Below are 18,694 nucleotides of genomic sequence, written 5' to 3'. Positions count from 1 at the left end.
AGGAGGAGGAGGAGGAGGAGGAGGATAGGAAGGGAGGAGGAGGAGGAGGATAGGAAGAGAGGAGGAGGAGAGCAGGGAAAATAACACAATCAGATAGAACAAAACAAAATGTAATGAAAAGAGGCTAGTTATAGGAGTAGTGTAGTTGTTTGATTGACACCAGTTTACATTGACATGACCTGGCCAGGAGAGACTAGTTATAGATAGGGATTTCAGGAATTTCCTGGTCTGTTCAAATGGTCAGGGAAATTCTTGGTCCTACTTATACAGTCAATGGTCTGTACATGAATATGATGCCAGCTGAGAGAAGGAGAGGCTGACCTGGAGCGGGCAGCAGCAACACAGTTGGGGTGATTGTCAGGCAGCACCCCTTTACCCATGGGGGTGGGCAGGAAGGGAAGGTCACACCCCTCCCCCAGCTCCTTCAGAGCCCCCTCTGCTCTTCCATGGGCTGCACCTGCAGAGGGACACAGACAGAGGGCACTGCCACACGGATTTCAACAGACTGGCCTTCACAACTGGGATGCATTCAGCTGAGCAAAACGTTGTGCAACGTTCAGATAGAAATATAGCATGTAGAACGAACGTGCCTCTCGGACAGGTAGAATGAGAAATCATGTCAACAACATTTGTCGACTGAACGTGGCCCTATTTTCGACTGAACCGTGGTACATTTACATTTTAGTCATTTAGCTGACGCTCTTATCCAGAGTGACTTACATGAGCAATTAGGGTTAAGTGCCTTACTCAAGGGCACATCAACAGATTTTTCACCTAGTCGGCTCGGGGATTAGAACCAGCGACCTTTCGGTTACTGGCACAACGCTCTTAACCACTAAGCTACTTGCCGCCCCGGCTGTGGTACAGTGCTATATGTGTTACAGTGCGTCTCACCTGGCTATTGATCTCTCCTGGACAGACGCACGTAACATAACTGGAAGTAGCATCTGTCAACAGACTGGGATGTGACAACTTTGTTCCGGTACGCTGATTTTTCACCACTAATCATTTGGACAAATCACGATTTCGCAGGTACTCGCATCTTTTCAATTTCAGAAGGGGAGGGGACATTTGGCCCATAAACTTGCCTGAAACTTGCAGAGAGTTTCCGTTTAGGGGGGTGGAAACTTCGCAAGTGGCGTTAGTATCTTTCTCTTAACATCTCCCCAGACCTTAACCAAGTATCTGACGCAATTATGCAACATTTTAGTTCTGTTTCCCCCAGATTATCTGGCTATTAAAAAAGCAATGCCTACATTTGCCAATGATGAGTAAAGGCCGTTTGGCTCCTTTCAGGACCGCCAGTGCTTCTGTGATCGCCATATGGTCAGCCATACTCACAGGAGGAGGTGGACTACAGGGCACCTCTCTGACAAAGGAAATAATAAATAATAGGTCAAACATTAAACATGTTACCTAGCAACTGTATTGCATATGTAAATACATCATGAAGGTCTATCGAGGCTTATTGCTATTCTCTGATGAGAATATTTTGATATAGTGCTATATTTTCTAAGTAATTTAATTTCTGGTTCACTTCAGACGTTAAAAGGTATAACAAAATAAAATAAAAATGACTACGGTGATGTGAATTCAGAGGTATACATATTCAACAGTAACGCATTAGTATACATTTTAAATGGATGAAAGACAGTGATGGCCACTAACCTGGCTCTGCTCCTGTCCAATTTAGCATTGACCATGTCCCCAGATATGTCTACGTATACAGCACCTGGACGTCCATACATGCTAGTGCGTGCTGCCTTAGACAGACCAAACACCCTTCCATTCAGATCAATTAAGGCTGTGCTGTGCTCTTATGAAGCAGTTAAGGTACCTTGCTAAGCTGGAAAATTAGAGGTCAGAAAACAGACAATTGCAGGTGATACCAAATGATATGAAGAGGACTACACAGAGGGAGTCAGAGTAGACTGTATACCTTCTCTACCACTGAGGAGATCATATCCAGACTGCTAGACCTAGCAGAGAACTTACTGTACAATCTGCATGCCTCCACCTGACAGAGAAAGAGGACCACAAATAACAAATTATTTCCTCTTTCAGCAATTAAACTGCTAGGGCCAGTTTCCCAGACAGAGATTCTCTATTGAGTTTGCTTTTTAGGCCATGACTAGGCTTAATCTGTGTCCCGGGATACCATCCCCTAATGTTCAATAGTCAGAAATGTCATGGTTGAATCGGTACCTGTGGAAACTCTTGAAACGCCCCAGTGGTCTCTTGGTTTTGATCAGAGGAGCCTCCAATAACAATCACAGGCCTACAGAGAGAGAGGTATCACACAATGACATCAACTGACAAGCTGAGATAGTTTGGAGTCCTCAGATCATTTTTTGCAGTGTGCGGATAGCATCCCTTCTTTTGAAAGGCCACTGAACATGAGTAGTAGGGTCTTCTGTTTGTGGAGTTCTAGCATACCAGCAGTTCATGTTAGCATTGGCCATTGCACCAAGTGAATGGATGAGTCCCGGTCCAGACACAACCAGACATGCACCTGGACTGGAGAGGAACAGACAGACAGAGGGAAAGACAGGAAGACAGGCAGACAGACACACAAAGGGTCAGACAGACAGGCAGACATAATTAGCAATGCAAAAAAGCTATGAAACTGACCCTCACACACTACACGCTCCTGTAGTCTATGTAAGGGTAGTTAATATCACATGATTTGGGGAGAGCTGGTTTAGTAATAAAAAGGTGGCTTAGGGCTTGTTCATTGCGCATTCCCACATACTTGATTCCTGAGGCTTGAGCTGCCATAGCTACTTCAATGACTGGAACACCAACTATTCCAAACATATATTCTACATTCTGTAGAGAGATACATGTAGATACAGTATATTTACATTTTTTAAAACATTTTTAGTCATTTAGCAGACGCTCTTATCCAGAGCGACTTACAGTTAGTGAGTGCATACATTTTCATTCTGAATTGTATATGAATTGTTACAATGTAGTTTAGATTTTCTTTGCATTGACACACACATTGGCATGCATCAACAAGGGTGTTAACACAGAGCTGCCAACTCTCACGCTTTCGCCGTGTGACACACGTTTTTGCCTGTTTTCACATGCACTCACGCCACACATCCAATTTCTCAAGCAAAAAAAATCGGCAGAGACTCGTTCGTTCGTTTTTTCAAACTCCCCGACGGTAGATGAGCGCCAATGAACCATATGTGCTGCACCCCGAAGTTAGCGACAGAAGAAGAGATACCATTGCCGTGAAAGTCAACATAAGATGAGCAGGTCACTACCTTTTTTTTTTTTTTGGCATTTAGCAGACGCTCTTATCCAGAGCGACTTACAGGAGCAATTAGGGTTAAGTGCCTTGCTCAAGGGCACATCGACAGATTTTTCACCTAGTCGGCTCTGGGATTAGAACCAGCAACCTTTCGGTTACTGGCACAACGCTCTTACCCACTAAGCTACCTGCCGCCCTGAAGAAGTCTGATAAGAAGCTGAGCTGAGACTAGGTATGTAACAATGAAATGTCGTCCAATTGAATACTCACTCTCTTAAACTTTAAATCTTGAAATAAATTATTTGTTTGTGCGTGTGAACATGATTTAGTGTGGTGAATGTAAACTCAGCTGATTTCGAACAGGTAAGATGTATTCCAAAGAATTTAACATAAATACAGGAAATGTGTGCAATAGAAGTAGGTATGTTTTTGTAACTGAGAGTAGAGTTATTAAACCAACATGACCATTTTAATTGTTTAAGGTTTCAAAGATGTCCCGTAAGAGACCTTTGCCAGGACAAAAGCAAAACCTTTTATTTTATTTAAAGAACCAGCCAAGTGAGAAAAGACAGACAAACACACTGACAGAACAGCCAGAACGATTGATAGAAACGACAGGACAACAGACAGAGGAGCAACACAAAGGACAGAGAGAGCAGGAGACAGGACAGACTGACAAACAAGCAGAGGAGCAACAGACAGGACAGATTGACGCACATGCAGAGGAGCAACAGACAGGACAAATAGAACAACCAACAGGGCAGATGGAAGAAGACACAGAGGGACAGAAAGAAGAGACCCCCCCAATCCAACAGCAGGGCCAGAAGAGTCGTGCTCTGGCTGGAGCAGCAACATATAGATCCATTTTCAAAAATGAGTGGACCTCTTCATGGCCATTTATTACCAGAGGGAGCCTCAACATGCACTACTGGTGTGCAGTCTGCCGTATTGAAAACTCATGTTGCCACCAGGGTGTGACAGATGTAGTGCGCCATATAAAAAGCAAAAGGCCACCAAGATAAGCAACGAGCTCTCCTGTCCACAGCCACAATATCCCAATATGCAATGGCCGTTCCATCTGTTGGGGGTATGTCTGCACAAGAGGTTAAGGTATGATATGTGTAATGATTCTGTCAAGGTTCAATCAAGAGTTTTGTGTTCTAGTTGATCACGGTAAAGTCATGGTTGATAGTTTTGACTAATTTGTGGTTTGTATTTCAGTGTAGTACAGTCCAGTTTTCTTAATTTGAGATCTTAGTTGCTGAATGTGTTTTTTACCTGTGCCCTATTATCGCAGGCGTCTATTTTAAATAAACTATGGTCTTTTGGGAGGATTAATAATTTTTAATTTCTTACAGACAAGGGCTGAGGTCAAAATGACAGCTGGGTTGGTAGTTCACAACGTCCCCCTAGCCTTTGCGGACCACCTGGGGCCTCTCCTAAAAGAATGTTTCGGAGATTCGAAGACAGCGCAGGAGTACAGGTGTGCCAGGACTAAGTCATCCTGCATTACCAATGAAGCACTCGCACCATATTTCACACAGGAGCTTGTGAAGGAGATGAAAAAAGCCCTGTATACCCTTGTTACGGATGGGTCGAATGACACTGGTATTTCACAAACTATTTGAGATTTTTCTCATCTGCAAAACATGTGCTTTGTGTATTTTTAAACATCTAATAACATGAACATCTGTATGATTCTAACTTGTCATTATAGGAGTGGAAAAGATGAACCCGCTTACTGTCCGGGTCTTCATGGGCAGCAAAGTTGTCCACCAGTTCTTAAATATGTGCACAACAAGTGGGAGGAGATGTGGGCCAGCAAGTGAGATCTTCGCCAAAATGAACTCCACCATAGAGGAGCATGGCATCCCTTGGGAGAACTGCATTGGTCTCTCAGTTTACAATGCAGCTGTGAACATTGGACCACGTAATCCCATTGCCTCTAGGGTGCTCCAGAAGCATCCCAACACCTATATTCATGGTTATCCTTGTCATGTGGCACATAACACCGCCAAAGCTGCAGGAGTGGGATTTTTTAAAGATGTTTTAAAGTGAGTTAAGGCCTGATTTATCTTTACATGTAACTTTTTATTTGTATCCTAATTACGTGCATTGACTGAATGCGTTACGATTGATTTATGCATTGCAGGTGTCCGGTTTTGATTTTGAGGATATGGTAGTGGACATCGGTTACTGGTTCAAGGGTAGCACAAATCGGAAAGGATACCTGTCAGGTATGCATGTTTGATACTATTAAGTGTAATACTGAAATGCTGAGCTGTAGAAAATATATGATATGGATTTAATGTCTAAAACAGAGTTTTGTGAGCTCCATGAAGCGGAGTACATGGAGGTCCTCCTGCATATCTCGGTCCGTTGGCTAAGCCTTGAACGTTGTGTGACCAGGATCCTGAGGCTGTATGAACCTCTGGCCAGCTACTACAAATATGCTAGTATGGTCATCAATTTTCTATTTCATTATGCAGCAACTACATGGATTGTTAGTCACATACTTGTATTAATGACAACCTCTTGTTTTGTGTTATTTATTGATTGATTCAAGATGAAAATCAGGCCAGGTTCAAGAGACTTGTGCAGACATTCACTGTCCCCATGACAGAAGTGTACCTGCTGTTCTTCCAAGCCACCGTACCAACTTTCACTTCTTTCAACTTGCTGCTTCAGAGAGAGCAGTCATCAATATTTTTGTTACATGATGAGGTGGGATTGGATTTTGCAGTTTTTTTTCATTCTGTGTTTCTTGCTGATATCTGCAGGGGTCCTCTAAAACAGGTTTCACCTACTATTTTTGTAAATGTCTGTTATAGATGGTGAAATTCGTACGCAAGCTATGTTCCAAGTTTATGGTTCCAGCAGCTCTGCAGTGCCATGAGGAGCCTTGTGAAATTGCCTTTGAAGAAAAGGCAAACCATTTACCAGGTTAGTATTTGACTATTATTATGATCAAACACTGTGATATGTGATATTTAGCCTTGTACATTATACCGATATGCTGTATTGGGTTCACAACCAGGGCTAAAATTAACAGATTACTCGACGAGGGTGACATCACACCACAGCAGGTGGATTCATTCCATGAAGCTGTGTTGTGTTTCCTAACAAGTGCTGTGGACTATGCACTTAAGAAGCTGCCACTGGAAGAGCCACTGATCAAGCACGCACAATTTGTAGATGTACGGCAGAGGGCTGAAAGTGACATCGAAGATGTCCTGTACTTTGTTGAAAGGTTCGTTTTTTTTCTCTAATTATTGTCTTTCATCTTAGCTAAAATACCCTGTGTTTTATGATGAGGTGTGTTCACTCCTAAACTGCACATGAGATATTCTTATTCTCCTCAAAGATGTGTATGAACTGCTGCTGGTTGATGACTATATACCTAAAACGTAACAACTTGTAACTCTACTTTCATAAATAGGTTTCCCCATCTCCTCCCATACCATTGGCCAGAGGAGCATGTCCTTCTGGGTGAGGAGTTTCTAAATTATCAGACCATGCCAATGATATCCCTGCAGGACTAAACTGAAATGGAAAGCTTCTGGGCTGAAATGGCAACCCGGAAGCATAATGTAATTTTTTTTTCCTTTTTTGTCTTTTCTTTTGGCAGGTGTGGCTTGGCTACATCTGTTGCTTAAAATTGTTGCATGCATATATGTGTCATGCATGTTTCAAATTATGCATGTTTTTATCTGAACTTTGTTAATGGATCAACCTACAGTATATTCACAGTATTAATCAATAAAAAATCAAGGTATGTTTTTCCATTGTGTTTTGGTGCATTTTCCATAGGTGACAGGAGCCAAAGAATTCGAGAGGCTTGCTGCCGTCGCCAAGCTTGTCCTGGTGTTGCCCCATGCAAACGCAGATGCTGAGAGGGTGTTTTCAGTTGTGGGACTGAACAAAACCAAGAGAAGAAACAGCCTAGCATTGGATGGCACCCTGTCCTCAATAATGACCATAAAGATGGCCAATCTGGAGCCCTGCTTCAAATGGGAGCCCCCCTCCGATATCATCAAGGCCTCCAAGAAGGCCACAGGCCAGTATAACCATGCCGACAGATCATAGACAAGAGGCCCATTTGAGATGAGCCAGGTCTGCGCAGAATCGATTACCAGCGATCACCGCCCAATGCATGCTGGTTAGATTTGTGTCCGACTTGATCCCGACTTTCTCTGACGTCATGCACACGCGGGCAACGATAACCTCATGAGATCAAGGCAGCCGCAGTTCTGAGATGCAGGCAGTGCAATTGCTTTTCACCGACTGCAGGACCCAGGCGGACCCAGGACAAAAACTCACTATGTTAACATATGCTATTCCACATAAACATCTAAATGTTTTTCTACAACAATATTAATAGTTAGCTATACCAGTGCAATGACCTATGGCACACTTTCACAACTCGTAGTGCTACATTCTCACTGCCAAGGACATGATCAGCGACTAATATATTCTTAGCAACACGGTTACACAGTATAACACTGTTTTATATAAATTGCACACACTTCACCTGAGCTTTTAGTGCCTCTGCAATGAGCTGAGCCCCAGTCACATCTTCCATTATTATTGTCGAGAAATCTGTTCAAAGTGCAAACGCGGTTAGCAATGCTTTCTTGGACTTGTTGTTCAGTAGCTTATAAATCGTGTTTAGATCTCTTGCAAATCATTAGTTTTTGTCTGCTTTCCAGCATGCATTACATGAGTAGCTTTTTCTTCTTCAGTGGGGTTTATAGACAGTTGGCATCCAACGTTATGGTGCATTACTGCCCCCTATTGTACAGAAGTGTGGACATGAGCCGTGCAATAGCAGTCATGAATATTTAATAAACTAGTAGCATTTTTCTTTTTTTATTGCAAGAAATACATAATAAGCCCTCATTATGTGTTTATAACTGCACTTAACTTAACACTTAACTCAATTAAGTCATTATGAGTGTATGACAGTATGAAAAAAAATAAAAATTATGCACTCACTAACTGTAAGTCGCTCTGGATAAGAGCTTCTGCTAAATGACTAAAATGTAAAATGTAAATGACTTGAGTGTATGCATTATAGATATAGGCTTTTTTTTTTTTTTTTTTTTTTTTTTTTTTGTTATTTAGCAGACGCTCTTATCCAGAGCGACTTACAGTTAGTGAATAAATATATATATGTATATATTTTTTTTTACTGGCCCCCCGTGGGAAACGAACCCACTCCCCTGGCGTTGCAAACGCCATGCTCTATCAACTGAGCTACATCCCTGCCGGCCATTCCCTCCCCTACCCTGGACGATGCTGGGCCAATTGTGCGCCGCCCATGAGTCTCCCGGTCGCGGCCGGCTGCGACAGAGCCTGGATTCATAGAAAGTGTTACAAATGTTCTCCTGTCATCTTATAGGAGATCCATTCATGGATTTAGTTATGGCTTGAGAATGTGACTGGTCTACGGAGTTCTCCTTTATGTCTGTCTTTGTATGTGACAACAACTTTTCTGTATTATGTGTATTTCCACAATCAATAATCATAAACGGTACTTCACTATGAATACTTTTGACTATGTGATTTGAAGTACTTTACCGTTATCTTGCACATACATGAAGACTACTATAGACAGAAATCAATGCAGTAATGTTTTATTAAATAAAGGCTCTGATTAAAATATAATATTAATAAAATCAGGCATTTGGCTAATTCTTCTTCCCAGAAGCTCCTCTGAATGGTTTGGAGATGGCTCTGGAGAGAGCGTGTAACACCCTGACTATGAGTGGGCGTTTACGGGACTGGGACTCCTGGGGAGCAGGGGCCGGTGTGGTTGTCAGGTCCTCCTTGGGAGGGGAAGTGGATGGAACCTCTGGAACCTCACACTCAGCATCTGTCATAAGAACATTTCATAATCAGAAAATGAATGTGTGTGTTTGTGTCTGTCCGTCTGCCTGCCTGTCCGTCTGCCTGCCTGTCCGTCTGCCTGCCTGCCTGTCTGTCTGTCTGCCTGCCCGTCCGTCTGCCTGTCCGTCTGTCTGCCTGCCTGTCTGCCTGTCTGTCTGTCTGCCTGCCTGTCCGTCTGCCTGCCTGTCCGTCTGCCTGTCTGTCTGTCTGTCTGTCTGTCTGTCTGTCTGTCTGTCTGTCTGCCTGTCCGTCTGCCTGCCTGCCTGCCTGCCTGTCTGTCTGTCTGCCTGCCTGTCCGTCTGCCTGTCTGTCCGTCGGTCTGCCTGTATCTGTTGTCACTGTTTTAACAAGCTTGTCATAGGGTGATACATCAATATGACATTATCGATGCTTATCACTTACCCTGTGAAATATGAGTCTCTCTGAGACGTTTGGTAGGCAGTGCATCCTGTTTAGGGTGGCTCTTCGGTTCCCCTTTTGTCTTGAACAGCTGTTGACAAAACACATCAGGACAACTGAGCCTGTGTAAAATACAGAGTGTGCATCCCAAAATGCACCCTATTCGCTACGTAAGGCACTACTTTTGAAAAGGGCCCATAGAGCGCTGGTAAAAAGTAGTGCACTATATAGGGAATAGGGTGCCATTTGGGACATAGCCATTGACTCTCTCCCATGTGTATTAGGATTGCATTACAGCGTCCTCACTCAACCTCCTAAAGACAATGACAACAGTTTTGTTCTAATGCTGAGAGACAATAGGGGTGTAGTGAATCTGTAGGGTAAAATTCAGCCCTGCCTTACAGATGTAATCTCAAAACACAGAGCACCCTACCTTAATCATGATCTTTGGAAACTTATGCATTTTCGGTAGGAAACGCCACTTCCTGTTCTTCTTAGTCTCTTCCCCTCTGGCAGAGGGAAGGCGGGCCATGCCGTCAGCCTTTACATCAGCCGGGCTAAGGCTCCTGGCAGGGAATTCCTCAGTAGCATTAAGGTCAGCTACAACACCATGAGTGATGTCACTTGTGGCATTGCTGGTGTCTGAGTGAGAAGAGCACGCTAGTGTGACCGACCTGTGTACAATAACTGGGAGAAGAGGACGCAGCCATTGAAGTCAGTCACTGCATCCCAAATGGCATTCTCTTCACTTTATAGTGCACTACTTTTGACCAGGACCCATAGGGTCTGGTCAAAAGTAGTGCACTAAATATGGAAGAAGGTGCCATTTTGGACACAACCAGTGAATTTTACATCATAAAACGCAATGTATTGAGCATCATGTTACAATTAAGTCCTATGCAGATGAAAATAGGTACTTTCACTTACCATCCTCCATTGTAGACTTGGACACATAAGTCAGGCTGTCCATCACCACGTCTGTCATCAACTTGATGACCTGATCCAAAACCATTTCAGCTGATGGTGGCAAAGGCCTTCCCATACACTGCCCCAGGAGTCTCCTAACAGAAGTCTGGGCAAAGTTGTAAATGAGCTCTGAGGCATCGTCCTTTGACAGCTTCCTCAGGGCTGGTTTAGGCAGCGCTGGTTGAGAGAGGCTTCTGTGGCCAACCATGGATTGAAGCTGACGGTTTATGGTTATCTCCTGAATGAGACCATGGACCTTTGCGATCAGGTTGCCAGATGCACCTTGAAGGGCTTCAACTGACAGGAGCCTATCCAGATGTTCTTCTGCTGAAGTCATCTCTGGGTCGTCCGTCTTCAATGTGTCCATTATAGTTTTAACTATGATATTGGTGTCAGATATGTTTATTTCTTGTTGGCTCACAAGCATTGACCGTGAACCTGTCTCGTCCATTGCGATAGAGGTATGGGATTCTGTCCTTGTGATCTCATCGGCAGCGCTCATGTCAGGCAACTGGTCAAGGCTCTCCAGTACAGAGTCTAACATGTTAGTGGCTATCAGACACTCCTCACTTGCAATCTGCCCAACAGATGAACTCTCAGAGTTGGCCACTCTACACTTGATCACATTTAGGATCAAGCTGAGCGTCTTCTTTGCAGTTTTGCTAAAGCCTTCTTGGCTGACTGCCACTGTTACGTCTTTTAGAGCCACAAGAGGTTTGCAACTTTCACTCAATCCACTGCCGTGGAGAGGAGAGGCTCTCTTCAAACTGTTGTTGCTCACAACTGACATACTCCTGGTGGGCAGAGTGACATCCTCACTGCATGTGTCAATTACATGGTGGTCTGTTGAAGAGCCACTCGAAGACAGAAGGGTTTTAGACCTTTTAGCCAAACAGACTTTTGACAAAGGCTTCTCACTTCTCACAGACGGAGGGCGGCTCCTGTCCTCAACAAGAGCAGTGTCAGCGGACTTAGAACGTCTGAGTGTCTCCACAGGGGTGGAGTCCAGCACATATTTGGCTGTGGTGACTGACACTGGTGGAAAAGAGAAAAAGATGTTCAGTCTATCCTTTACTCTGTGGTACATGGTTTGAGCAGCATCCAATAAGTTGTCAAAGACAACTCTGGGTTTGAGCTGGAACTCCAGCTTTTTCTCTCCTAGTGGGAAGGAGTCTGCGTCGTCCACAGTGTACTGGGATACACTTTCAAGGTCTTGCATGATAATATTTACTATATCTTCGGCTGTAGAAACCGCATGGTGTGAGAAGGTGGTGCTAGGCATGCTCTGTAGCAAAGAATGGCTGGCTTTGCTAGCAGCTCTGAGAATGGTCTCATTCACAATGTGTTTGGCCTTAGCTCGGAACTCAGCACTGTGAAAGCTCTGGATAGAAATGTTAGAGGTTCTGCTGGCTGCACTAAGAGATCGCGTGAGTGTGGCAATCTCGGCTGACGTCACATCACTCGAAATGGTGAGGTCCTCCAATTTCGAAATTATCGAGTCCAACTTCTGGTTGAAGTCGAAGGATGAATTTGACGTGCTCTCCCCAACGGAAGCGGAGCAGTTTTCCTTTGAAGTGTCCACCCTCAGCACCGAGATCACCTGTTTGATTACCCCTTTAGTGCAGGTGTCGAGGGTGAGCTGGTAGGCTGAGGCTGAGGACTTAGAAGGGGTCTTACTGTTTGTCTTCTGTACAGGAGACACTGCCAAAGTGGCCTCAGTTACAGGAGATTCCTGCACAGTGGCCTCAGTTACAAGTAGTCCAGTTGCAGAAAGCTCGATTTGCACAGGAGTATTTTTTCCCTCAGTGAGATGGTGGGAGGTGAACAGCTTCCTTAGTTTGTCCAGGGTTTTGGTATAAATCTTCTGGGAACCTGAACTCACTTCCACCCAGAACATTTTGCGACCTGATTTCGTACGCTTGGAGGCCTTATTGACCTCATATACCTCAAGCAGGTCGGAAATAATTCCACCAAAGAGATCAGAGGATGCCTCCTCAATATTCTCTGAGGAAACATGGACAGATAGGATTTCCGACAGTTTCCCACAAGTGTCGGTTTTATCCAGCGCAGCAGTATATGTCACAGCTGCATCCTGAATGACCTGAGTGATGCATTGCTCAGCTTTGACAATATACTCCTCCACTGGTTGACCATGGAGGATGTCAACTTTATCAGCAGGGAGCTCCTTCTGAATACTCACATTCTCCTCTGATGGGCATGGGTTGTTGAAGATAATGCTCTCAGTGACCATCTTAGAGGAGGCGAGAGATGAGTCGAGAAGCAGAGATCTGTATATTGTCGAGGTGGACATCTCTGGGTGCTTTATCACAGCAGCCACCTCCAAAATGGCCGACGGGCCCCGGAGGATGTCAGAGATATCCATGTCCTCAATGGTCTCTACCAGAGACGATAGTAGGTCTCTGGCTGCCAGGTTGGTAGGTCTCTGGTTCTCGAGCTCTGTTTTGATTGCTTGACAGGCAGTTACCAGAGCAACAACAGAGCGAGAACACAACTGCTTCAAGGTGGAGTCAGAAAAAGATGATGACAGATCTGTCATGGACATGGTGGAGAGTTGACTCTCAGAGACAAACGGGCTGAGTTTGACAGACACCTGTCTGACCAAGTCCCCAGCAAGAGCTCTCATATCTATTGCTCCACTAGCTGAGTTGTGGGAGCAGGCACTCTGTGGCCTTGACGGGTTCCTGTTATCCAAAAATCCTGTTATCCAAAAAACCTCAAGTACAAGATCCACAACATCGGATGACACTTCTATCATTCTGTTGTCGGACAGAAATGTACTTGGATGAATGGTGCCTGCATTCACAGTCCAGTCGCAAATGGAGTTGTTGGACTGACTCTGGACTAGTGGAACTAGACAGGTTTCACTTGGACCTTGGCCAAAGAGCTCTGCCATTTTGAGCAGAACTGATCTTAAGACCTTCGACTTGGAAATGTTCAGCAGTGGGTCGTTGTTGGACAGTCTGGTGGATGGTCTGCTAGCCGATCTGTGAACCACTAGGCTTTGTATTTCTGCCGAAATGGCAGTTAGAAAATAGGTCAAGGGGCTGGTCGCTCTCCCCTCATTTCCTCCGTTGGTTTTAGCCTTGATGATGCTATCTATGATGATGACTATGACCTGTCCAGCCAGAGGACCCAAGATGGCCTCAAGCTCCCTCTCTAACTCAAGGGGAGACTTGTGGCCGAGCGCAATATGCTCTATGGCATGGGAATACATCTTAGAAGTCGCCATGCTTAGCATCTCTTGGGCAAACTGTTGACTTGCTGAGATACTTCCAGTCAGCAGAACTAGAGTTCCCTGACTGACACTTCGCATTAGCTCAGCCCATCTGGAGTTGAGAAGGTTTATAACCAACTCGACAATACCCATCATAAACTTGCCGTCCGTTGACATTTTGCTAGGTCTGTATTTCTCCTGTCTACTCCGTTTGGGCGGCGGTACGATGTCACCCTGCGACTGGCCGCTCTGGACCATGTCGAAGACAGAGTCCTCAGAGATGCCAAACACAGATCTCAGTGGTGCTGAGTGTGGTCTGTGTCTCATCTCTCTATCGCCACCCTCAGGTGAGGAGACATATCGCTCATTGTCCTCACTCAGCAAAGAGGTCAAACACCTGCAGAATGCACAATAGAAATTAATAATACATGGTAACAAAATAAAAAAATATGATCCAAGAATTTGGGACACAAACTCAACCTTGTTATTGTTATTCAAAGGAAGCATTGTGAACCATCTCAAACCACACTCAGTCCAAACATTAACATTTAGAGTAAACTTTTTAGAGTGGTTGTGTAGTATCTAAGTAGTATTTCTCACTAAGTGGATCTGGAATGGATATTTGTACCTATAACAGGAAAGACCTGCAAAAAGAGGAGGGGATAGAGCTAGGTATCTGTGAGAGGAGGGGATAGGGCTAGGTACCTGTGAGAGGAGGGGATAGGGCTAGGTACCTGTGAGAGGAGGGGATAGGGCTAGGTACCTGTGAGAGGCATGGATAGGGCTAGGTACCTGTGAGAGGAGGGGATAGGGCTAGGTAGCTGTGAGAGGAGGGGAGAGGGGTAGGTACCTGTGAGAGGAGGGGATAGGGGTAGGTACCTGTGAGAGGAGGGGATAGGGCTAGGTACCTGTGAGAGGAGGGGAAAGGCGTGGGAGTGCGTGTGCTGCAGGCGGTTCTGGCGCTGGTGCACCTGCTGGGTCCTCCACTACAGCTGAATCTGACGCTGCGGCCAAGAGAGGTCACCTCTCCTGCCTCATTACTTCCTGATCCAGAAGAGCTTGGCGAATCAGAGAGCTCTATCTGCATGGTGAGGTCAAGGGCGGGAACAACCACAGTGGATGTAGACTCCATCACCCATGCTACAATATCCATGCACTTGGCACTAAACTCATGTCTGCTCATCTGCAATGTTAAAAGACCATCCAGAGTTAGTTTGTTAAAGGGGCTGCACTGATATAAAACGTAGAACCATTTACTCAAGCTAGTCAATTAAAGCAGTGGTTCAGGATTAAAGGTCCTGCAGGATTTCCACAAATGAATGTTTGGTCCATTTTACCAACATTAACTACTTTAGAGGTGACTATAACTCACCCCGGCACGCATATTCTCACTCAGCAGATTCCAATGGCTGAAAAGTAAATAAATGCAAGTACACAATGAACTACATGACATTACCTCTATTATCTTAGACTACGTTATGGATGGACATGACCTCTATTATCTTAGACTACGTTATGGATGGACATTACCTCTATTATTTTAGATTACGTTATGAATGGACATTACCTCTATTATTTTAGATTACGTTATGGATGGACATTACCTCTATTATTTTAGATTACGTTATGGATGGACATTACCTCTATTATTTTAGATTACGTTATGGATGGACATTACCTCTATTATCTTAGATTACGTTATGGATGGACATTACCTCTATTATCTTAGACTACGTTAAGGATGGACCTCTATGGAACTAGGCCACACCCAGACATCCCTGATTGGTTATTTGGTCCGTTGAGTCCTTTGTATTGGCCCGAGACTATGGGAGACTCTCAATCTCCTCACCTCCTTCTCAAAACCCATTGGATGAGAAGGTCAGAAGGGCGGGACCTCTGGCTTTCTCATCCAATGGGTTTTGAGAAGAGAGGACACGAGGAGTATGCAATTGAGATAGGGAACATATCTAGGGGATGCATGGGGAAGCCAAAGAGCAACTTACTCGTCCTTCATGTCCTGCACAAAGGTGTGTAGGTCTGGGTAGCTTCTCTTTCCCCTGCTGAGGGTGAGGCTGGTCTGGGAAGTTTCATCCTTATGGGTCACGGTAGTGAAGGTCACCACTGCAGCCTGATGGCGACAACAGAAAGCAGAGTTAGGCTGGAATTCAATTTTGCGTCATTAAAACACAAAATATCTCAATGAAATGTCATCCATGTAATAGAAAAATACATCATACCTCCTGTGACTGAGATGGGATGGCAACAGCCTCGTCCAACTCACTCTCTCCTTCAACCTCCTGTGACTGAGATGGGATGGCAACAGCCTCGTCCAAATCACTCTCTCCTTCAACCTCCTGCGACTGAGATGGGATGGCAACAGCCTCGTCCAACTCACTCTGTCCTTCAACCTCCTGCGACTGAGATGGGATGGCAACAGCCTCGTCCAACTCACCCTCTCCTTCAACCTCCTGCGACTGAGATGGGATGGCAACAGCCTCGTCCAACTCACTCTCTCCTTCAACCTCCTGCGACTGAGATGGGATGGCAACAGCCTCGTCCAAATCACTCTCTCCTTCAACCTCCTGCGACTGAGATGGGATGGCAACAGCCTCGTCCAACTCACTCTCTACTTCAACCTCCTGCGACCGAGATGGGATGGCAACAGCCTCGTCCAACTCACTCTCTCCTTCAACCTGCTGCGACCGAGATGGGATGGCAACAGCCTCGTCCAACTCACTCTCTCCTTCAACCTCCTGCGACTGAGATGGGATGGCAACAGCCTCGTCCAACTCACTCTCTACTTCAACCTCCTGCGACCGAGATGGGATGGCAACAGCCTCGTCCAACTCACTCTCTCCTTCAACCTGCTGCGACCGAGATGGGATGGCAACAGCCTCGTCCAACTCACTCTCTCCTTCAACCTCCTGCGACCGAGATGGGATGGCAACAGCCTCGTCCAACTCACTCTCTCCTTCAACCTCCTGCGACTGAGATGGGATGGCAACAGCCTCGTCCAACTCACTCTCTCCTTCAACCTCCTGCGACTGAGATGGGATGGCAACAGCCTCGTCCAACTCACTCTCTCCTTCAACCTCCTGCGACTGAGATGGGATGGCAACAGCCTCGTCCAACTCACTCTCTCCTTCAACCTCCTGCGACTGAGATGGGATGGCAACAGCCTCGTCCAACTCACTATCTCCTTCATCGTCCTGCGACTCAGATGGGATGGCAACAGCCTCGTCCAACTCACTCTCTCCTTCAACCTCCTGCGACTGAGATGGGATGGCAACAGCCTCGTCCAACTCACTCTCTTCTTCAACCTCCTGTGACTGAGTTGGGGTATCTGTGTCTAGAACAGCCTCGTCCAACTTGGTCAGTCTCTCAGCCTCTCTGTGATCTTTATGGGATCTAGATAGAGAAAAGGAATCTCTCTTAGGTCACTGCTATAATGTGAGTGTGAGGATGTGTAATTATAGAATTAGAATCACAGAATTAGAATGAATCATTCTAGAATTAGAATAGAATCACTCAAATTATATGGCTCCAATACTCTTGAGATGACTCGGCCTATCCAGAGCCAAATATTTAGAGAATTCTGCCAACTTTTAAAAGGACTCCATGTTAGCGCCTTGGAGCCTTTCATTTATCCTTTCATTATAAGTAAATTCTAATTATAGATGTTCAGTTACATAGCATTGTTTAAAATGTCAACATTGCCCATGGGGAGCAAGCTGTCATATGGATATCTACTGTGTCATGTAATGTATACATAAACTCAGCAAAAAAAGAAAACGTCCCTTTTTCAGGATCTTTCAAAGATAATTCGTAAAAATCCAAATATCTTCACAGATCTTCATTGTAAAGGGTTTAAACACTGTTTCCCATGCTAGTCCCCTGTAGCTCAGTTGGTAGAGCATGGCGCTTGCAACGCCAGGGTTGTGGGTTTGTTTCCCACGGGGGGCCAGTATGAAAATGTATGCACTCACTAACTGTAAGTCGCTCTGGATAAGAGTGTCTGCTAAATGACTAAAATGTAAAATGTTGTTCAATGAACCATAAACAATTAATGAACATGCACCTGTGCAACGGTCATTAAGACACTAACAGCTTACAGACGGTAGTTATGAAAACGTAGGACCCTAAAGAGGCCTTTCTACTGACTCTGAAAAACACCAAAAGAAAAATGCCCAGGGTCCCTGCTCATCTGCGTGAACGTGCCTTAGGCATGCTGCAAGGAGGCATGAGGACTGCAGATGTGGCCAGGGCAATAAATTGCAATGTCCGTACTGTGAGACGCCTAAGACAGAGCTACAGGGAGACAGGACGGACAGCTGATCATCCTCGCAGTGGCAGACCACGTGTAACAACATCTGCACAGGATCGGAACATCCTGCGGGACAGGTACAGGATGGCAACAACAACTGCCCGAGTTACACCAGGAACGCACAATCCCTCCATCAGTGCTCAGACTGTCCGTAATAGGCTGAGAGAGGCTGGACTGAGGGCTTGTAGGCCTGTTGTAAGGCAAGTCCTCACCAGACATCACCGGCAACAACGTCGCCTATGGGCACAAACACACCGTCGCTGGACCAGACAGGACTGGCAAAAAAGTGCTCTTCACTGACGAGTCGCGGTTTTGTCTCACCAGGGGTGATGGTCGGATTCGTGTTTATCGTCGAAGGAATGAGCGATACACCAAGGCCTGTACTCTGGAGCGGGATCGATTTGGAGGTGGATGGTCCGTCATGGTCTTGGGCGGTGTGTCACAGCATCATCGGACTACGCTTGTTGTCATTGCAGGAAATCTCAACGCTGTGCGTTACAGGGAAGACATCCTCCTCCCTCATGTGGTACCCTTCCTGCAGGCTCATCCTGACATGACCCTCCAGCATGACAATGCCACCAGCCATACTGCTCGTTCTGTGCGTGATTTCCTGCAAGAC

At 45.4% G+C, this 18,694-nt stretch overlaps 1 long non-coding RNA gene across 1 annotated transcript; it reads right to left on the bottom strand.

The window, feature by feature from the left end:
• Positions 1-1,966: 1,966 nt before the first annotated feature.
• LOC311118035 lies at positions 1,967-9,631 on the bottom strand. The gene is made up of 4 exons (XR_014611747.1): positions 9,554-9,631; positions 2,437-2,517; positions 2,206-2,278; positions 1,967-2,017 (listed from the first exon to the last, which is right to left on the bottom strand). It is a non-coding gene; the product is annotated as an uncharacterized lncRNA (long non-coding RNA).
• Positions 9,632-18,694: the final 9,063 nt, after the last annotated feature.

The sequence above is a fragment of the Coregonus lavaretus genome (genome assembly GCF_964263955.1).
Source record: "Coregonus lavaretus genome assembly, contig: HAP1_SCAFFOLD_911, whole genome shotgun sequence".
NCBI lineage: Eukaryota > Metazoa > Chordata > Actinopteri > Salmoniformes > Salmonidae > Coregonus > Coregonus lavaretus.
The sequence above is the reverse complement of the archived record's forward strand: the minus strand, read 5'-3'. Positions and strand labels throughout refer to the sequence as shown.